At 37.9% G+C, this 23057-nt stretch overlaps 1 long non-coding RNA gene across 1 annotated transcript in view; it reads left to right on the forward strand.

The window, feature by feature from the left end:
• LOC109496545 overlaps positions 1 to 19368 on the forward strand; it is a 57761-nt gene extending 38393 nt beyond the window's left edge. The window contains exons 2-3 of the long non-coding RNA XR_002152629.2: positions 5095 to 5153; positions 18111 to 19368. This is a non-coding gene — a long non-coding RNA (uncharacterized LOC109496545). The remainder of the gene's footprint in view (positions 1 to 5094; positions 5154 to 18110) is intronic.
• The last annotated feature ends 3689 nt before the right edge of the window (positions 19369 to 23057 follow it).

Here is a 23057-nt window from a genome sequence, read left to right on the forward strand (position 1 = left end):
AAAGGCAGCCTAAACCCAGCAGAAGAAGAGAAATAATAAAGATCAGAGCAGAAATAAACAATATAGAATCTAAAAAAACTGTAGAGCAGATCAAAGAAACCAAGAGTTGGTTTTTTGAAAAAATAAACAAAATTGACAAACCTCTAGCTAGGCTTCTCAAAAAGAAAAGGGAGATGACCCAAATAGATAAAATCATGAATGAAAATGGAATTATTACAACCAATCCCTCAGAGATACAAACAATTATCAGGGAATACTATGAAAAATTATATGCCAACAAATTGGACAACCTGGAAGAAATGGACAAATTCCTGAACACCCACACTCTTCCAAAACTCAATCAGGAGGAAATAGAAAGCTTGAACAGACCCATAACCAGCGAAGAAATTGAATCGGTTATCAAAAATCTCCCAACAAATAAGAGTCCAGGACCAGATGGCTTCCCAGGGGAGTTCTACCAGACGTTTAAAGCAGAGATAATACCTATCCTTCTCAAGCTATTCCAAGAAATAGAAAGGGAAGGAAAACTTCCAGACTCATTCTATGAAGCCAGTATTCCTTTGATTCCTAAACCAGACAGAGACCCAGTAAAAAAAGAGAACTACAGGCCAATATCCCTGATGAATATGGATGCAAAAATTCTCAATAAGATACTAGCAAATCGAATTCAACGGCATATAAAAAGAATTATTCACCATGATCAAGTGGGATTCATTCCTGGGCTGCAGGGCTGGTTCAACATTCGCAAATCAATCAACGTGATACATCACATTAATAAAAGAAAAGATAAGAACCATATGATCCTGTCACTCGATGCAGAAAAGGCCTTTGACAAAATCCAGCACCTTTCTTAATAAAAACCCTTGAGAAAGTCGGGATAGAAGGAACATACTTAAAGATCATAAAAGCCATTTATGAAAAGCCCACAGATAACATCATCCTCAATGAGGAAACACTAAGAGCTTTTTCCCTTAGATCAGGAACACCTCAGGGATGTTCACTCTCACCGCTCTTGTTTAACATAGTGTTGGAAGTTCTAGCATCAGCAATCAGACAACAAAAGGAAATCAAAGGTATCCAAATTGGCAAAGATGAAGTCAAGCTTTCGGTTTTTGCAGATGACATGATATTATACATGGAAAATCCGATAGACTCCACCAAAAGTCTGCTAGAACTGATACAGGAATTCAGCAAAGTTGCAGGATACAAAATCAATGTACAGAAATCAGTTGCATTCTTATACACTAACAATGAAGCAACAGAAAGACAAATAAAGAAACTGTTCCCATTCACAATTGCACCAAGAAGCATAAAATACCTAGGAATCAATCTAACCAAAGATGTAAAAGATCTGTATGCTGAAAGTTATAGAAAGCTTATGAAGGTAATTGAAGAAGATATAAAGAAATGGAAAGACATTCCCTGCTCATGGATTGGAAGAATAAATACTGTCAAAATGTCAATACTACCCAAAGCTATCTACACATTCAATGCAATCCCAATCAAAATTGCACCAGCATTCTTCTCGAAACTAGAACAAGCAATCCTAAAATTCATATGGAACCACAAAAGGCCCCGAATAGCCAAAGGAATTTTGAAGAAGAAGACCAAAGCAGGAGGCATCACAATCCCAGACTTTAGCCTCTACTACAAAGCTGTCATCATCAAGACAGCATGGTATTGGCACAAGAACAGACACATAGACCAATGGAAAGAATAGAAACCCCAGAACTAGACCCACAAACATATGGCCAACTAATCTTTGACAAAGCAGGAAAGAACATCCAATGGAAAAAAAGACAGTCTCTTTAACAAATGGTGCTGGGAGAACTGGACAGCAACATGCAGAAGGTTGAAACTAGATCACTTTCTCACACCATTCACAAAAATAAACTCAAAATGGATAAAGGACCTGAATGTGAGACAGGAAACCATCAAAACCTTAGAGGAGAAAGCAGGAAAAGACCTCTCTGACCTCAGCCATAGCAATCTCTTACTCGACACATCCCCAAAGGCAAGGGAATTAAAAGCAAAAATGAATTACTGGGACCTTATGAAGATAAAAAGCTTCTGCACAGCAAAGGAAACAACCAACAAAACTAAAAGGCAACCAACGGAATGGGAAAAGATATTTGCAATTGACATATCGGACAAAGGGCTAGTATCCAAAATCTATAAAGAGCTCACCAAACTCCACACCCGAAAAACAAATAACCCAGTGAAGAAATGGGCAGAAAACATGAATAGACACTACTCTAAAGAAGACATCCGGATGGCCAACAGGCACATGAAAAGATGCTCAACGTCTCTCCTCATCAGGGAAATACAAATCAAAACCACACTGAGATATCACCTTACGCCAGTCAGAATGGCCAAAATGAACAAATCAGGAGAGTATAGATGCTGGAGAGGATGTGGAGAAACGGGTACCCTCTTGCACTGTTGGTGGGAATGCAAATTGGTGCAGCCACTCTGGAAAACAGTGCGGAGGTTCCTCAGAAAATTAAAAATAGACCTACCCTATGACCCAGCAATAGCACTGCTAGGAATTTACCCAAGGGATACAGGAGTACTGATGCATAGGGGCACTTGTACCCAATGTTTATAGCAGCACTCTCAACAATAGCCAAATTGTGGAAAAAGCCTAAATGTCCATCAAGTGATGAATGGATAAAGAAATTGTGGTTTATATACACAATGGAGTACTACGTGGCAATGAGAAAGAATGAAATATGGCCCTTGATAGTAACGTGGATGGAACTGGAGAGTGTGATGCTAAGTGAAATAAGCCATACAGAGAAAGACAGATAGCATATGTTTTCACTCTTATGTGGATCCTGAGAAACTTAACAGAAAAGCATGGGGGAGGGGAAGGAAAAAAAAAAAGAGGTTAGAGTGGGAGAGAGCCAAAGTATAAGAGACTCTTAAAAACTGAGAACAAACTGATAGTTGATGGGGGGTGGGAGGGCTGGGAGCGTGGGTGATGGGTATTGAGGAGGGCACCTTTTGGGATGAGCACTGGGTGTTGTATGGAAACCAATTTGACAATAAATTTAATATTTTGAAAAAAAATAAAATAAAATGGAATTAAATTGAAAAAAAATTTAAAAAAAATAAAAAATATAAAAGTGTCATGTTAGTTTCCATGTTTTTGGGATCCTTTTGTTATCCTGCTGTTATTGATTTTTATTTTAATTTATTTAGAAAGCATATACTTTTGTGATATCAGTTTTTTATCTTTAAGTTTGATTTATAACACAGAATGTGGCTTACTTTAGTGAATGTTCAAAATACACTTGAAAGGAATGTGTATTTTGCTGTTTTGGGTAGAAATGTGCGATAAATATCACATAGATTCAGTTCTTAGTGGACTTGTTCAGTTGTATATCCTTGCTTATTTTTGGTCTTTTTCCAATCCAATATAACTATGTCCTTGCTTATTTTTGGTCTTTTTCTAACCCATTATAACTATGTAACTGTTTTCTCTTTTCAGTTCTGTTTTTGCTTCCTGTAATTGAATCTCTGTTGTTAGATGCATAAACGTTTAGAATTGTAATGTCTTCTGGGTGAATTTACCCTTTTATCAATATGTAACCGTGTTGGGTATCCCCCAAACCAGCCTTAGGTTTGTTTGATGATTCACTGGAAGGAATTAGAAAAGTTGTTGTACTCATGATTACAGTTTATTACATAAAAATATGTGAATTAAAATCAACAAAGGGAAAAGGTCCAAATGGAAATGTCCAGGAGAAACCAGATGCAAGCTTCTAGGTGTCTTCTCTCCAGCAGAGTCTTATGTACACGCTTAAATCTCCAAACAAGGACGTGTAACATCATATATGGAGTGTTGCCAACCAGAGATCCTCACATGAGCCCTTGTGTCTAGGATTTTTATTGGCGGTCAGTCATATAAGCATGCAGTTCCTATATAACTGATCTCAACTACTCAGACTCCAGGTCCACAAGAACAAAAGCAGGCATTCACCACAAATCACATTGTTTGCATTAATTATCTGATCAAATTAGTATCGCGCTGTCCGTTGCCTCCGACATTCATAAACACTTCTGTCATGTAGAATATTTCAAGGGCCCACAGCTTATTTCCCTGGAGCTGGCCAAATGCAAGTCCTAAAAACAGGACTTTTGAGGAAATGTTCAGCATTTGAGGAACCCAGGCCTACTGAGTTAATTAACCCTTTCCTGTAGTACACCCCTCCTTGTACTGATAACTTTATTCTGAAGTCTAGTTTGTCTGATATTAAAATAGATACTGCAGCTATCTTTTGATTTGTGTTTGCATAGCATGTCTTTTTCCATCCTTTATTTATTAACCCACTTATATCTTTATAGTTGAAGTGCGTATTTTGTAGACAGTATACAGTAAAGTCAGGATTATAATCAATTGTAGCAATCTATGTTTTTTAATTGGTATATTTACATCAGGGATGAGAAAAACATACCATGCAGGCCAAATTATCCCACTGCTTGTTTTGTAAATAAAATTTTATTGGAATATAGCCACGCTCATTTGTTTAGGCATTGCATATGGCTACCTTCATACTACATTGACACAGCACTTATGATAAAAATTATGCTCTTATGATAAAAATTATATGGCGACAAAGCCTAAAATATTTATTATATGGCCATTTACAGGAAGTTTTCCAGCCTTGTTTAGACCATTTACATTTACTTCAATTATTGGTATCTTTGTATTTGGTGTAACATTGCATTTTTTTTTTCTTTACTTCCTCCTTTCCCTCTCTCATTGCTTCTCTTTGTTTCTTCTGCTTTCGTTTCTTTCCCTTTGCTACCAACTTTTCAGTGATTCAAACACTTTTGTATTACATTTAAATTACTTACCATGATTATTTTTATCTCTTTGTATGTTTTAAGCAAAATGGGATCACAAAATACATACTTTTCACCGGATATTTAAAACCAATATTTTACCACTTTTATTGGAATGTAGAAACCTTATCACCACATAGTTGCCCTTATTTTCCCTTCTCTATGCTATAGTTATTGTATATATATATTGTATTTACATGCATTGAAAACCACATGAGTATTTATTATGCTTTATACTTTCAGCTATCAGATATATTTTAAAGAACTCAAGAGGAGAAGACAAGGCTATTATATTTACCAAGGTATTTATCATTTATGTTGATCTTCTTTCATTCCTAATAGTCTAAGTTTCCACTGGTATAATTTCCATCTTGTCTGAAGATTTTTTCCCAAGTTTTTATTTAAATTCAAGGTTATCATACAGTATAATATTAGTTTCAGGTGCAGTATTTAGTGATTCAACACTTACATAGAACAACTGGTGCTCATCACAACAAGGACCCTCCATAATCCCCATAACCTGTGTAACACATCCCTCTACCCACCTACCCTCTGGTAACCATCAGTTCTCTATAGTTAAGAGTCTGTTTCTTAGGTTTCCTCTCTTTTTTCTTTCCCCCACTATGTTCATTTGTTTTGTTTCTTAAATTCCACACATGAGTGAAATCATATGGTATTTGTCTTTCTCCAATTGGCTTGTTGGCTTAGCATAATAATCTCCATCCATGTCATTGTAAATGGCAAGATTTCATTCTTTCTTATGGCTGAGTAATATTCCATTGCATATAAATACCACATCTGTGTTTTCCTCAAGTTTTTATTTAAATTCCAGTTAGTTAACATACAGTGTAATTTTAATTCCAGGTGTAGAATTTAGTGATTCAACACTTACATACAACACTGGGTGCTCATCATAAGGGTCCTCCTTTTTCCCCATAACATATTTAACCAATCCCCTTCCCACGTTCACTCTGATAATGTCTTTCATCTTTCTAACATCTTTCTTCTAACATCTTTCTTCTCTATAGTTAAGAGTGTCTTTCTTAGTTTTCCCCACTTTCCCCCCCATGCTCCTTTGTTTTCTTACTTAAATTCTACACATGAGTGAAATCATATGGTATTTGTCTTTCTTTGATTAGTTTCACTTAACATAGTACACTCTGCATCCATCCATGTCATGGCAAAAGGCAAGATTTGATTATCTTTTATGACTGAGTAATATTCGATGATGTATATATATTTATATAAATACACCAAATCTTCTTTGTCCATTCATCACTCAGTGAATATTTAGGTTCTTTCCACAAGTGGGTTATTTTTGATAATGCTGCTATAAATATTGGGGTGCATATATCCCTTTGAATTAGTATTTTTGTGTCATTGGTAAATATTTTAAATATTTAAAAATAAGTGTTTTTGTATCCTTTTGGTAATATCTATTACTGGATCATAGGGTAGTACTTTTTTTTAATGAAATTTATTGTCAAATTGGTTTCCATACAACACCCAGTGCTCATCCAACAAGTGCTTTCTTCAATGCCCACCCACTTTCCCCTCCATCCCGCCCCACATCAACCCTCAGTTTGTCCTCAGTATTTAAGAGTCTCTTATGGTTTGCCTCCTTCCCTCTCTGTAACTTTTTTTTTTTCGTTTCCTTTTTCCCCCCTTCCCCTCCCCCCTGGTCTTCTGTTAAGTTTCTCAGAATCCACATATGAGTGAAAAGATATGGTATGTGTCTTTCTCTGCCTGACTTATTTCACTTAGCATAACACTCTCCAGTTCCATCCACGTTGCTACAAATGGCCAGATTTCATTATTTCTCATTGCCAAGTAGTATTCCATTGTACATATAAACCACATCTTCTTTATCCATTCTTCAGTTGATGGCCATTTAGGCTCCTTCCATAATTTGGAAAAGTGTTGCTATAAACATTGGGGTACAAGTGCCCCTATGCATCAGCACTCCTGTATCCCTTGGGTAAATTCTTAGCACTGCTATTGCTGGGTCATAGGGTAGGTCTATTTTTAATTTTCTGAGGAACCTCCACACTGTTTTCCAGAGCAGCTGCACCAGTTTGCATTCCCACCAGCAGTGCAAGAGGGTTCCCATTTCTCCGCATCCTCGCCAGCATCTATAGTCTCCTGATTTGTTCCTTTTAGCCACTCTGACCAGGGTGAGGTGGTATCTGAGTGTGGTTTGGTATGTATTTCCCTGATGAGGAGTGACGTTGAGCATCTTTTCATGTGCCTGTTGGCCATCTGGATGTCTCCTTTAGAAAAGTATCTATTCATGTCTTCTTCCCATTTCTTCACTGTATTATTTGTTTTTCGGGTGTGGAGTTTGGTGAGTTCTTTAGATAGATACTCTTTAGTTTTGTTGATTGTTTCCTTTGCAGTGCAGAAGCATTTTATCTTCATGAGGTCCCAATAGTTCATTTTTGCTTTTAATTCCCTTGCCTTTGGAGGTGTGTCAAGTAAGAAATTGCTGCGGCTGAGGTCAGAGAGCAGGAGAATTCCTGCTTTCTCCTCTAGGGTTTTGATGGTTTCCTGTTTCACATTCAGGTCCTTCATCCATTTTGAGTTTATTTTTGTGAATGGTGTCAGAAAGTGGTCTAGTTTCATTTTTCTGCATGTTGCTGTCCAGTTCTCACAGCACCATTTGTGAAAGAGACTGTCTTTTTTCCATTGGATACTCTTTCCTGCGTTGTCAAAGATTAGTTGGCCATACTTTTGTGGGTCCAATTCTGGAGTCTCTATTCTATTCCATTGGTCTGTGTGTCTGTTTTTGTGCCAATGCGATGCTGTCTTGATGATTACAGCTTTGTAGTAGAGGCTAAGGTCTGGGATTGTGATGCCTCCCGCTTTGGTCTTCTTCGGGGTCTTGGCTATTTGGGGTCTTTTGTGGTTCCATACAAATTTTAGAATTGCTTGTTCTAGCTTCGAGAAGAATGCTGGTGCAATTTTGATTGGGATTGCGTTGAATGTGTAGGTAGCTTTGGGTAGTATTGACATTTTACAATATGTATTCTTCCAATCCGTGAGCACGCAATGTTTTTCCATTTCTTTATATCTTCTTCCATTTCCATCATAAGCTTTCTATAGTTTTCAGCATACAGATCTTTTACATCTTCACTTAGGTTTAAGTGAAGATAAATAAACTAAGTGAAGATAAATTTAAGTGAACATAAAATTCCTAGGTATTTTATGGCTCTTGGTGCAATTGTGAATGGGCTCAGTTTCTTTATTTGTCTTTCTGTTACTTCATTATTAGTGTATAAGAATGCAACTGATTTCTGTACATTAATTTTGTATCCTGCGACTTTGCTGAATTCATGTATCAGTTCTAACAGACTTTTGGTGGAGTCTATTGGGTTTTCCATGTAGAGTATCATGTCGTCTGCAAAAAATGAAAGCTTGACTTCATCTTTGCCAATTTTGATGCCTTTGATTGCCTTTTGTTGTGTGATTGCTGATGCTAGCACTTCCAACACTATGTTAAACAACAGCAGTGAGAGGGGACATCCCTGTCGTGTTCCTGATCTCAGGGGGAAAGCTCTCAGTTTTTCCCCGTTGAGGATGGTATTAGCTGTGGGCTTTGCATAAATGGCTTTGATGATGTTTAAGTATGTTCCTTCTATCCCGACTTTCTCGAGGGGTTTTATTAAGAAAGGATGCTGAATTTTGTCAAATGTTTTTTCTGCATCGAGTGACAGGATCATATGGTTCTTATCTTTCCTTTTATTAATGTGATGTATCACATTGATTGATTTGCGAATGTTGAACCAGCCCTTCATCCCAGGAATGAATCCCACTTGATCATGGTGAATAATTCTTTTTATAAGCTGTTGAATTCGATTTGCTAGTATCTTGTTGAGAATTTTTGCATCCATATTTGTCAGGGATATTGGCCTGTAGTTCTGTTTTTTTTTTGTTTTTTTGTTTTTTTTTTGCTGGGTCTCTGGTTTGGAAATGAAAGAAATGCTGGCTTCATACAATGAGTCTGGACGATTACCTTCCCTTTCTATTTGTTGGAACAGCTTGAGAAGGATAGGTATTGTCTCTGCTTTAAATGTCTGGTAGAATTCCCCAGGGAAGCCATCTGGTCCTGGACTCTTATTTGTTGGGAGATTTTTGATAACTGATTCAATTTCTTCGCAGGTTATGGGTGTGTTCAAGTTTTCTATTTCTTCCTGTTTGAGTTTTGGAAGTGGGTCGGTGCTTAGGAATTTGTCCATTTGTTCCAGGTTGTCCATTTTGTTGGCATATAATTTTTCATAGTGTTCTCAGATAATTGCTTGTATTTCTGAGGGATTGGTTGTAATAATTCCATTTTCCTTCATGATTTTATCTATTTTGGTCCTCTCCCTTTTCTTTTTGAGAAGCCTGGCTAGAGGTTTATCAATTTTGTTTATTTTTTCAAAAACCAACTCTTGGTTTCATTGATCTGCTCTACTGGTTTTTTACATTCTATATTGTTCATTTCTCTTCTGATCTTTATTATTTCTCTTCTTCTTCTGGGTTTGGGGTGTCTTTGATGTTCTGCCTCTATCCATGAGGTGTGCTGTTAGATTTTGTATTTGGGATTTTTGTGTCTTGAGATGGACCTTGATTGCAATGTATTAGTGTAGTTCTATTTTTAACTTTTTAAGAACCTTCTTACTGTTTTCCAGAATGGCTGTACCAGTTTGCATTCTGACCAACAGTGCAAAATTTTCCCCTTTTTCCATGTCTTCACCAACACCGATTGTTTCCTGTGTTGTTAATTTTAGCCTTTCTGACAGCTGTGAGGTAATAATACCTCATTGTGGTTTTTATTTGTATTTCCCTGATGATGAGTGATGTTGAGCTCCTTTTCATGTGTGTCTTTGCCATCTGTATGTCTTTCTGGGAAAAATGTCTATTCATGTCTTCTGCCCATTATGTAACTAGATTATTTGTTTTTTGTGTGTTGAGTTTTATAAACTATTTATATATTTTGGATACTACACCATTATCAGATATGTCATTTGCAAATATTGTCTCCCATTCTGAAAGTTCCCTTTCAGTTTTGTTCATTGTTTACTTCACTGTGTAGAAGCTTTTTATTTTGATGAAGTCCCAATAGTTTATTTTTCTTTTGTTTCCATTGACTCAGGAGTCATATCTAGTAAGAAATTGTTACAACTGATGTCACAGACATTTCTGCCTGTATTCTCCTGTAGGATATTGATGGTTTCCTGTCTCACATTTAGGTCTTTCATCCATTTTGAATTTTTTGTGTGTATGATGTAAGAAAGTGGTCCAGTTTGATTCTTTTGCATGTTGCCGTCCAGTTCTTTCAAGAACATTTGTTGAAGAGACTGTCTTTGTAATATAACTTTAAGTTTGCAATTGTGATACCTCCAGCTGCACTTTTCTTTTTCAAGATTGCTTCGGTATTTTTGGTCTTTTGTTGTACCATGCAAATTTTAGGATTATTTGTTCTAGCTTTATGAATAATGCTGGTGTTGTTTGGGATTGCATTAGATATGTCAATTGCTCTTGGTAACACATATTAGCAATATTTGTTATTCCAATCCATAAGCATGGAATGCTTTTCAACTTCTTTCATCCGTATTTTATAGTTTTCAGAGTTAATATCTTTTACCTCTTTGGTTAGGTTACTTCTAGATATCTTATGGGTTTTGGTACAGTTGTAAATGGAATTGATTCCTTGAGTTTTCTTTATGCTGCTTCATTATTGGTGTATAGAAAGACAACATAAATTTCTATAAGTTTATTTTTTATCCTGTGACTTTGCTAACTTCACGTATCCATTCTAGCAATTGTTTGGTGGAGTCTTTGGTTTTCTATATACAGTATCATGTCATCTGCAAATAGTGAGAGTTTGACTTCTTCCTTGACAAGTTGGATACCTTTTATTTCTTTTTGTTGTCTGACTGTCATCACTAGGACTCCCAGTACTATGCTAAATAACAGTGGTGACAGTGGACATCCCTGTACCGTGCCTGACCATAGAGGAAAAGCTCTCACTTTTTCCGCATTGAGGATGATATTAGCTGTCAGGTTTTTTGTATATGGCCTTTATGATTTTTAGGTATGCTCCTTCTATTCATCCTTTCTTGAGGGTTTTTTATCCTGAATGGATGTTGTACCTTGTAGGATTCTTTTTCTGCATCTATTCAAAGGATCATATGGCGTTTATCCTTTCATGTATAAGTGTGGTGTATCATGTTGATTGATTTGTTAATATTGAAGACATCTTCAGGCCAGGAAGAAATCCCACTTGATCCTGGTAAAAGATTCATTTAACAGACCATTGGATGCAATTTCCTAGTATTTTATTGAGAATTTTCACATCTATGTCCATGAGGGCTATCAGCCTGTAGTTCTCTTTTTAGTGGAGTCTTTGTCTGATTTTGGTACCAGGGTAATGCTGGCCTTACAGAATGGATTGGGAAGTTTTCCTTCAATTTCTGTTTTGTTAAAATAGTTTAAGGATAATAGGTATTAATTCTCTTTAAAATGTTTGGTAAAACTCCCCAGTGAAGCTATCTAGCTCTGGACTTCTGTTTGTTGGGAGATTTTTGATTACTGATTCAATTTATTTGCTGGAATTGGTCTGTTCAAGTTTTCTATTTCTTCTTGTTTCAGTTTTGTTAGTTTATATGTTTCTAGAAATTTACCCATTTCTTCCAGGTTGTCCAATTTGTTGGCATATTTTTTTCATATATTCTTTGTAATTGTTTTATGTGATGTTGGTTGTTTCTTCTCTCTCATTTATGATTTTATTTATTTTGGTATTTTCTCTTTTATTTTTGATGAGTCTGGCTAGGGGTTTATCAATTTTATTAATCTTTTTCAAAGAATCGCTCCTTGTTTTGTTGATCTGTACTAATTTATTTTAGTTTCTATATAATTTATTATTTTGCTCTAATTTTTATTATTTCCCCTCTTCTGCTGGCTTTAGGCTTTGTTTGTTGTTTTTCTAGCTCTTTTAGCTATAAGGTTAGGTTGTTTATTTGAGATTTTTCTTGATTCTGGATGGAAACTGTATTGCTATATACTTCTCTCCGAGGACTGCTTTTGCTGCATCTAGGGATGCAGGACCATAGGAGGTTTTGGACCCTTGTGTGTTCATTTTTATTTCTTTGCATATATATATATATATATATATATATATATATATATATATATATATATTTCTTCCTTGATTTCCTGGTTGACACATTCATTATTTACTAGCATGTTTTTTAACCTCCATGTATTTGTTGTGTTTCCAGATTTTTTCTTGTGATTGACCTCAAGTTTGATGGCGTTGTAGACAGAAAAGTTGCATGATATGATCTCAATGTTTTTGTACTTCTTGAGGCCTGATTTTTTGCCTACTACATGATCTATTCTGCAGAATTTCCCATGTGCTCTTGAAAATAATGTGTATTTTGCTGCTTTAGGATGGAATGTTCTGAATATCGCTGTTAAGTCAATCTGGTTCAGTGTATCATTCAAAGCCATTGTTTCCTTCTTGATTTTCTGTATATGTGATCTGTCCATTGCTGTAAGTAGGGTGTTGAAGTCCCCTACTATTATGGTATTATTATCAATGTTTCTTTATGTTTGTGGTTAATTGATTTACATATTTTGGTTTTTATATGTTGGAGGCATAAATATTTACAACTGTCAGATCTTCATGTTGGATGATCCCCTTTATTATGATTATATACCCTTCTTCATCTCTTGTTACACTCTTTAGTTTAAAATCTAGTTTGTATGATATTAGTATGGCTACCTCAGTTTTCTTTTGATGTCCAATTGCCTGATAAATATTTCTCCATCCCCTCACTTTCAATTTGCAGGTGTCTTTATGTCTATAATGGGTCTCTTGCAGACACATACAGAAAGATCTTGTTTTATCCATTCTGACACCCTATGTCTTTTGATTGGAACATTTTGTTCATTTACATTCAAAGTAATTATTAATAGGTAGGTATTTAGTGCCATTTTATTACTTGTTTTGTCATTGTTTCTGGAGATTTTTTTTTGTTCTCTTCTGGTCATTGTTAATTTTGGTTTTCCTTTCCACTCATGTAGTCCCCTTTAATATTTCCTGTCGTGCTGGTTTAGTGATCATGATGTCCTTTATTTTTTGTTTGTCTGTGAAATTCTTTCTCTCTTCTTGTATTCCAAATGATAGCTTTGCTGCATAGAATATTATTAGCTGCAGATCTTCCCACTCATATCATGCTACTCCCTTCTAGATTGCCCAATTTCTGTTGGGAGATCTACAGCTAGCCTATGGGTCTTCCCATGTAAATTATGGACTTCTTTTGTCTTGCTTCTTTTAGATTTTTTTCTTTATTGCTATTTGCAAACTTAATTACATTTCTTTATGTTGGCCTGCTTTTATTGATTTGTTTTTAACATGTTATTTTATTTTAGAAAGAAAGTGAGTGCATGAGCAGAGGAGTGGGGCAGAGAGAGAGAGAGAAAAAATCTTAAGCATTCTCCGCATCAGCACAGAGCTCAATACAGAACTCGATCCCACGACCCTGGGATCATGACGTGAGCTGAAATCATGAGTCAGATGCAAAAACCACTGAGTCACCCAGGCACCCCATGCTTTTATTGATTTTGATTGGTGTTCTCTACGCCTCCTAGATCTGGATGTCTGTTTCCTTCCCTAGATTAGGGACATTTTCAGCTGTTATTTCTTCAAATAATGTTTCTGCTTCTTTTTTCTCTCTCTTCTTCTGTGACTCTTGTAATCCAAATATTATTATGTCTGTTGGAGTTAATGAGTTCCCTGTCTATTCTCTCATTCCATAATTATTCTTCCTCTCTTTTGTTCAGCTTCATTATTTTCCAATATTTTATCTTCTATATCACTTACTCATTCTTTGCTTCTTCCACCCTTGTGTTCATTGCATCCAATCTCTTGTAATTTTCAATGATTGTATTTGTTATTTCTCACTGATTTTTTTTAAGTTATTTTATCTATGTGGTAAGGGCCTCCTGAAGCCTTCCATTCTTTTCTCAAGCCTAGCAAGTATACTTATTATTGTTGCTTTAAATTCTCTTTAAAGTCATGTTAGTTATATTTGTTTCACTTAGATCTCTGACTGTGACCCTAGCTTATTGTTTCATTAGTGATGAATTCCTTTGTCTTGACATTTTGTCTAAGTTTCTGTCTTCTCTGTGTTAGAAAAATCTGTTATATTTCCTGCTCCTCATAGTAATGGCTATATGAAGAAGAGGTCTTATGTTGTCCAAGGCCTGGTGCTTCAGGGAGCGTCTCTGATGCGTGCTGCGTGTTCTCTGCTCCTGTGTTGTGGCTGCTCTATCCTTCATACCACCTGTCTGCAGAGGCTCTTCTTGTCTGCAAGTGGGCAGTGTTTGGTCCTTGGCCATAGTGTGGCAAGTTTCAACTAGATGTGCTCTGATCTGCTTCTTAAATGAGACCTGATGCTACTTCTATGAGAACCGAGGCCTTGTAGTAATTTGTGATTGGGAGATGTGGTTAGGCAGGTGTTTCTGCTGGAATTCTGGGTAAGGGGCCCACCACACTGGGACAGAGGCATATTTGATTAAGAAGGGCTGTACCAGCAGCGTACAGGGGTGTGGGACCTGTTGTAAGCAGGTTATGTAGCCAGTGTCAGTGGTGCAGAAGATGGTTCTGTATTCATGCTGAGGGTGTCACCAGCCAGCAACATGGACATCTTTTCCCATGGAGAGGGTTTTCACTCCTTGCTGCTCTTAGGGAAGCACCCTAAGAAGAGTGAACCATTTCCTCCCATGTGTCCCAGGTTCCTCATAGATGGCTGCCTTCTCCTACCTCTGGACTATTTGCCTGCCTTCCCTCTAGAAGCCGGACAGTGCCCTCAGGGCTGTATCCTATCCAAGCCTCCCGAGTTTCAAAAGTACAGGGTTTAGAGACAGTGTGTGGGTAGGGGCCTGTGTTGTTCCTCCAGAGAAGGTTCTTACTATATTGGGACTGAGGGCAGCTTGACTGATAAGACCAATCGAACCAGAGCACAGGAGCATGGGACCCAGATCAAGCAGGCTAGGCAGCCATCATTGGGGCTGAGCTTCCCTTGGCAGGTGTCTCTGCATTTGTGCTGAGGGGTGGAGGAAGGAGACAGTGCCACCATATCCTTTGTCCTGGAAAGGCAGCTCCATGAACTCTAACTCTCAAGGACATACTCCAAGATGAGTATCTCCCTCTGCGTGCCCCAGGCATTCCTCAGATTGTGCAGTCTGCCCCAGATTGTTTGCCTCCTTTCTCTCCAGGAGTAGGGCAGTGTCCTTATGGCTATATCCCAGCCAAGTCCTCCAACCTTTAAAATTCCAGTCTTCAAGGTTTGCTGGATGTAAAAACTCATGAAAATAAGTCCTTCTCATTTCTCCAACCAATGGCTTCTGGGAAATGTTCTCCTTGTGTGCTCCTCTGTGTGCTCTCTCTCTCTGGCCTTTCTCCATGTTCAGGGCTCCTTCACCTCTGTAGCACCCAAGATTCATTTCTCCCCCAGACTATGTCTCCACACTTCCTACCTTCCTCTTCTCACATTTTAGTTGTGGAATTTGTTCTGTCAATCCTCAGGTTGATTTCTTGGGTATTCAGAATGATTTGAAAGTTATCGAGTTTTGTTTGAAAGATGGTATTAGCCTAGGTTTTCCTACAACCCCACCATCTTAGCTTCCCCGCTGTTCACCAATTTTTAAATGCATTTCTACTGTGTATTGATTTTCTTAGTGTCCTTCTTCTGAAAAAGCCTTTATTTCCCCTTCATGCCTAAAGGATATTTTCACCAATTCTGGATTGAAAATTCTTTTCCTTAAGCATTTGAAAAATGTAAGCTACCTTCTTCTGGACTCTATGGTTTGTGATTAAACGCACAGTCATTTGAATAATTATTCAACTAAGGTAACACACTTTTTCTAACTGTTCCAAGATTTCCTTTTTTAAGAAGTTTATTTATTTTGAGAGAGAGAGAGAGAAGCACAAGTGGGGAAGGGACAGAGAAAAGAGATAGAAAGAATCTCCAGCAGGCTCAGTGCTGTCAGCACAGTCTGATGTAGCACTCGAACTCACAAACTCTGAGATCACGACGTGAGCCAAAACCAAGATTTGGACACTTAACCAACTGAGCCATGCAGGCATCCCCGCACCCCCCCCCCAGAATTCTTTTTTGTCTTTAGTTTTTGACAGTTTGATTATGACATGTCTGGAAATATGTTTCTTTGGGCTTATCCTCTTTAAAGTTCACTGATCTTAAATCTGCAGGCTTATGTCTTTTGACAAACTTTAAAACATTAGAGCCAGTATTTCTTTATTTTTCAGCACTATGCCCTCTCCCTATTTTTAAGACTCCAATGATGGGTATGTTAGATCTTTTGTCATTTCTCACAAGTCCCTGAGGCATTGTTCTTTTTTTTTTCAGCCTGTTTACACTGTTTTTCAAATTGGATTATTTCTATTGATTAATCTTCAGGTTCACAGACTTTGTTTCTCTATTATATTAATTCTCCTATACAGTCCTATCAGAGAGTTTTTAATTAGATTATTGTATTTTTCATTCTAACATTTGTGTTTGGGTTTTCAATATCTCTTCTGTATGTTTACTGATACTTTCTACTTTAAACTTTATTTCAGGTGTGTTCATAATTGCTCAAACACTTTTTATTACAATTCTTTAAATCTTTGTCATGCATTTCCAACATCTGTGTCATCCTTTTGTCGTTAGCTATGTGCCTTTTCCCATGAAAGTTATCTGTGATTCTTTGTATGTCAAAATAATTGGAGTTTTACTCTGAACAGTTTGAGTGTTATGTCATGAGACTTTAGATATGTTAAATCTCATAAACTATATTAATATTTTTGTTTTATCAGGCACTTGGTTTGGTTAGGTCAAGCTACAAGTTTCAACCTGTCCTCTGTGGGCTGTAGTTCCAATGTAAGTTCAGTTTTCAAAGCCTTTCCAGTGCTATTTGGATTTGTTTTACATGTGTACCATCCAGTGGCTACTCTGGCACCTGGGCAGAGGTCTATCAGGTAGCAAAATTTTCAGTCTTTGGTAGGGTAATTATGATCAAATCTAAGCATTTGAAAGTTAGAGGTTGGGTGCCTGGGTGGCTCAGTTGGTTAAGCATCCCACTTCATCTCAGGTCATGATCTCACAGTGTGTGAGTTTGAGCCCCACATTGGGCTCTGTGCTAACAGCTCAGAGCCTGAAGCCTGCTTCAAATTCTATGTCTCCCTCTCTCTCTCTCTGCCCCTCCCCTGCTCATGCTCTGTCTCTCTCTCCCTCAGAAATAAAATCAACATTAAAATATTTTTTAATTTTTTTCAACGTTTATTTATTTTTGGGACAGAGAGAGACAGAGCATGAACGGGGGAGGGGCAGAGAGAGAGGGAGACACAGAATCGGAAACAGGCTCCAGGCTCTGAGCCATCAGCCCAGAGCCCGACGCGGGGCTCGAACTCACGGACCGCGAGATCATGACCTGGCTGAAGTCGGACGCTTAACCGACTGCGCCACCCAGGCGCCCCATAAAAAATTTTTAAAAGGAAAGTTGAAAGAAAAGTTTATAAAAAGCTTTATGGAGGTACTTTCCCAAGAACTAAGTTCTTTGCTATCTTCTCAGTACTTTCTGGTTTCCTGGGGCTTCCTGTTTCTGTTCTACAGGTAGAAATTACCCACTTCTGTGACTATATCACTGTGAAGTGACATAGAACATAGAGTTAAAAAAAAAAGAGAGGAGCTTGTCCCTGCAGTTTTGGAGTTGTAGCTTGGGACCTCTTAGCTTATGCTGTAGAATTGCTCTGGGGCTGAGACTCAAGAGAGTAAAGAAAAAGAAGAGAGAAAAAGAATCCAAAGATTTCCTCCCCCACTTTCAGAGCTCTAGGAGTTCTCCACTTCCCACTCCTTTAGCCAGAAAAAAAGCTTCCCTTGTCTTCCTCTCAGCCTGTATTGTAGTATTCATATCTGTGTTTCCCTCTGTGTTGAGTATAGACCAAGCCAGATTCAGTGTAGAGGAGAAAATAATAAAGAAACTCCATGCAAGTTTAATGATACTTTGAATTCCCACTTTGAATCACATTTTAGTGTGTGATTTCCCTAAATAACCAGTTGATGTTGTCTTTTCAGAGTTCCCAAATAGCTGCTCCAGCATTTTGTCCAGGTTTTATAGGTTGGTGACTACTTATTTCTTTTTACCCAGAAATGAGACCACTGTCATTTTTAAATTATTTTTCCTCTTTGTGTGTTTCCATTTCTTTAAAGGCACATCCCAATGCCATCCCTCCTAGCCAATGATTGGCTATCCTGAAAATTCTAATTCTTTAATACCTCTCAGCTCTGAACACTGAACCAAACTCCAACTGAATTAGGAAGAAATAGAAAATTTGAACATACTGATTACTAGTAATGAAATTGAATTAGTAATAAAAAAATTCACAACAAAGAAAACTCCAGGACCAAGTGGCTTCACAGGTAAATTTTATCAAATATTTGAAGAAGAGTAAACACTCATTCTTCTCAGTTATTCCAAAAATAGAAGAGGAACTAAGATTTCCAAATTCATTTCACAAGGCAAGCATTACCTTGATACCCAAACTAAACAAAACATTACCAAAAAAGAAAATTACTGGCCAATATCTTTCATGAACATAGATGAAATAACCATTAGCAAACCAAATTCAACAACACATTAAAAGAAACACTGACCAGGATCAAGTGGATTTTATACCAGAGATGAAATAATCGGCATGATACATTGCATTAACAAAATGAAAGATAAAAAATATGATCATCCAAGAGATGCAGACATAGCATTTGACCAAATACAACATCCTTTCATGGTAAAAACTCTCAACAAAATGGGTTTAGAGGTAACATACGTTAATCAATGTCATATATGAGAAACCCACAGCTAACATCATACTCAATGATGAAAAACTGACAGCTTTTCCTCTAATATCAGGAATAATACAAGGATGTCCACTCTCACCACTTTTATTTAACATTAAACTGGAAGTCCTAGCTGCAACAATCAGACAAGGAAAAGAAATAAAAGTCACCAAATTGGTAAGGAAAAAGTAAAATTTTACTATTTGAAGATGACATGATTATTTGTATAGAAAACCATAACAACTTGACCAAAAAACTACTAGAACTGATTAATGAATTCAGTAAGGTCACAGAATACAAAATCATTCTACAGAAATTTGTTGCATTTCTATACACTAATAATGAAGCAACAGAAAGATAAATTAAGAAAGCAGTCATGGTACAGAAGAAGCCCACGGAAGAGGGTAGGAAGAGTGGAGAGGCGGTGTGTGCTACACGGACTGGCAGGAGGGAGCCGGGCAGTGGAGGGGCAGCCCACCGGGCAAGGCAGACCCCCCGAAGTCTGGGGCTAAGCCCCAGACCTTAGCCTCTACTACAAAGCTGTAATCATCAAGACAGCATCGTATTGGCACAAAAACAGACACACAGACCAATGGAATAGAATAGAGACTCCAGAATTGGACCCACAAAAGTATGGCCAACTAATCTTTGACAACGCAGGAAAGAGTATCCAATGGAAAAAAGACAGTCTCTTTCACAAATGGTGCTGTGAGAACTGGACAGCAACATGCAGAAAAATGAAACTAGACCACTTTCTGACACCATTCACAAAAATAAACTCAAAATGGATGAAGGACCTGAATGTGAGACAGGAAACCATCAAAACCCTAGAGGAGAAAGCAGGAATTCTCCTGCTCTCTGACCTCAGCCGCAGCAATTTCTTACTTGACACACCTCCAAAGGCAAGGGAATTAAAAGCAAAACTGAACTATTGGGACCTCATGAAGATAAAATACTTCTGCACTGCAAAGGAAACAATCAACAAAACTAAAAGGCAACCGACAGAATGGGAAAAAATATTTGCAAATGACATATCAGACAAAGGGCTAGTATCCAAAATCTATAAAGAACTCACCAAACTCCACACCTGAAAAAGAAATAATCCAATGAAGAAATGGGCAGAAAACATGAATAGATACTTCTCTAAAGAAGACATCCGGATAGCCAACAGGCACATGAAAAGATGCTGAACGTCGCTGCTCATCAGGGAAATACAAATCAAAACCACACTCAGAGATCACCTCATGCCAGTCAGAGTGGCTAAAATGAGCAAATCAAGAGACTCTAGATGCTGGCGAGGATGTGGAGAAAGAGTAACCCTGTTGCACTGCTGGTGGGAATGCAAATTGGTGCAGCCACTCTGGAAAACAGTGTGGAGGTTCCTCAGAAAATTAAAAATAGACCTACCCTATGACCCAGCAATAGCACTGCTAGGAATTTACCCAAGGGATACAGGAGTACTGACGCATAGGGGCACTTGTACCCCAGTGTTTATAGCAGCACTCTCAACAATAGCCAAATTATGGAAAGAGCCTAAATGCCCATCAACTGATTAATGGATAAAGAACTTGTGGTTTATATACACAATGGATAAAGAACGTGGTAATGAGAAAGAATGAAATATGGCCTTTTGTAGCAACGTGGATGGAACTGGAGAGTGTGATGCTAAGTGAAATAAGCCATACAGAGAAAGACAGATACCATATGTTTTCACTCTTATGTGGATCCTAAGTAACTTAACAGAAGACCATGTGGGAGGGGAAGGAAAAAAAAAAGAGAGAGGGAGGGAGGCAAACCATAAAAGACTCTTAAAAACAGAATAACCTGTGGGATGATGGGGGGTAGGAGGGAGGGGAAAGTGGGTGATGGTCATTGAGGAGGGCACCTGTTGGGATGAGCACTGGGTGTTGTATGGAAACCAATTTGACAGTAAATATCATAAAAAAATAAATAGCATTTAAAAGAGCTGCAGTTTTTGCGTGTGATGCTGTTGGTTATATACTTCATAATCAAAGGGAAGGGGGCATACAGGGAGTATCAGATTACCAAAGTTTCTTCAAATTTCTTTGAATTTCTACTCATAAAACTACTTTTGCAAGATTCCTCTGGTTCTTATCATTCAGTTTGATATTACCTATGGGTGAGATATACAGTCATTCATGAGATCCTTATACAGAATGTAAAAACCAGGACGTACTTTATCCTTCTTGAAACTATGCAGGCTTTAGGTCAGCCTTCCTCGTTAAGGGTAAACATTTTCCTGCTTGTGACCCTCATCAGGGTGAGGCAGTCATTTGACACCCAAGCTTAGTGTTGTTTGGAGAGAGGTTAACTTTGGGAGGAAAATGCATTATCTGTTAGCTGGAAAGAAGCAGGCCGCTAGACTCCTCAGTGGCCAGACACACTTTACTTCATCCTTTATCCCTGTGCCTTCAGGTGAGAAGGGCTAGTGAGAGCCTCTCTTTGGAACAGAATATTTGTCCTCTGCCTTCACTCCTGGCAAGGTTAACTGGCGTCAAATATGCCTCTACTCCACCTTGTTACCAAACAAACACACATTAACACACAAGTATTTCACATGTGCATTTCCATAACTGCATATCCTGTGCCTAGAACAGTGTCAGAAATGTGGTAGGGGTCCTTGGCATAAACTCTTCCTCAATCCACTGAGTCCATCTTCGGCATTATAGTTTACATCTTCTCTACTCAAACCTCTGACTACTATTTAAACAGCCAAAGTTGGGTTGATGTCACTGAGAACGTGGAAGGAAAGACCTTACAAAACTTTTCACATACCAACATCTCAGAGTTGATACTTTGCCTTCTCTATGGTCACTCTGTGTGAGCTTTCTACACTCCTATCAAAACCCAGCCCTTCGGTTGGGCAATGGATGCCGCCCTTCTTAATGATTAAATGCATGTCGCAGAAATGCTTCCAGTTGTCTCTCCCACATCACCAATTTACTCTTCTTTACTGCATGTTTTCCATCACTACACAAATATTCTGTAAAGTCCCCCATGTTAAGAACAAAACAAGAAAGATAGAAACAAACAAAAAACCTTACCTTAACTTCACAGTCCCTGCCATCTACTGCAATATTATCTATTTTCCTTTTACAGCAAAGTTGCTCAAAAATCATTGTCTATTTCTGATATGTTTATTCCTCTATTCCCATTTTCTCTTGAATCTACTCTAATCAAGCCTCTGTTCCCACCATTCCAGTGAAATAGCTCTTCTCAAGGTCCCCAAAGACCTGACCATTGCCAAATCTAGTCATAATTTCTCAGTGCTGGTAGTACTTGACTGAGCAGTAGCATTTGGCACTATTGATCGCTTCCTCCTCCCTGCAATGTTTTTTTCACTTTGTTTAGAGGACATTTATGTTTCTTAGTTTTCATTTTGCCTCAGGGTATGCTGCTTTTCAGTGTTCTGGCTAGTTACTCTGTATCCCCTTGATGGGAGTACCGCATGGAAGTACTCTAGATATCGACTCTCGCATTTCTTTTCTTCCCTACCTACGTTCACTTCCTACAGTATCATACACAGTTCCATCACTTTGATCCCACCACTGCATAGATGAAGCACACTTTAATATTTGAAGCCCAAACCCTGAACTCCAGTAACAGCTGCCAATTCATCATTGCTTCTTGCATGGCTAATATTCATCTTAAATTCAATTTCATCATACACTAAGCTAAGATCCTGATTCCCCTTCCCATAAACCTGCTCTTCCTATCATTTCCCCCATCCCAGGGCATAGCAACTCCATTCTTCTACTTGCTAATGCCCAAAAAACTTTGAAGGCATTGTTGGATTCCTCTCACCCACAATCATGGATACTGTCATTTCTCCTTTTAGTAAAGACTCTGCATCCCTGCACTTCTCATCCTCTTACATATGTACCACAGTGGTATGATCCACCATCATCTATCATTTCTGTTACTGCAATAGCCTCCTAATTGGACCCCTGTTACTACATTACCTGTATTATCAAAACATCAGAATGGGCCTTTACTATGTAAGATATATCACTTCTCTGGTTAGAACACTCCAGTGGTTTCCCATCAAACACATTCTATGATCTACCAAACCCTATAACATACCATCAATTCCTATCTCATCTCCTGTTATGGTACACCTCCTACACAAGGTCCCAAAGTAGCATTCTTGATGTTCCTATAATATCACAAGCAAAGGAGCAAAAGTGTCGGCCACAGGTGCATTGCCAAGGGTTTTCGTTCGCTGCAATTCAGAAGCAGAACAGGGCTTTTTTCATCCAGGGTCCAAAGCGGTGTGGCTCAGGGAAGAAGGAGCGTAAT

This window comes from Felis catus, chromosome X, assembly GCF_018350175.1.
Source record: "Felis catus isolate Fca126 chromosome X, F.catus_Fca126_mat1.0, whole genome shotgun sequence".
NCBI lineage: Eukaryota > Metazoa > Chordata > Mammalia > Carnivora > Felidae > Felis > Felis catus.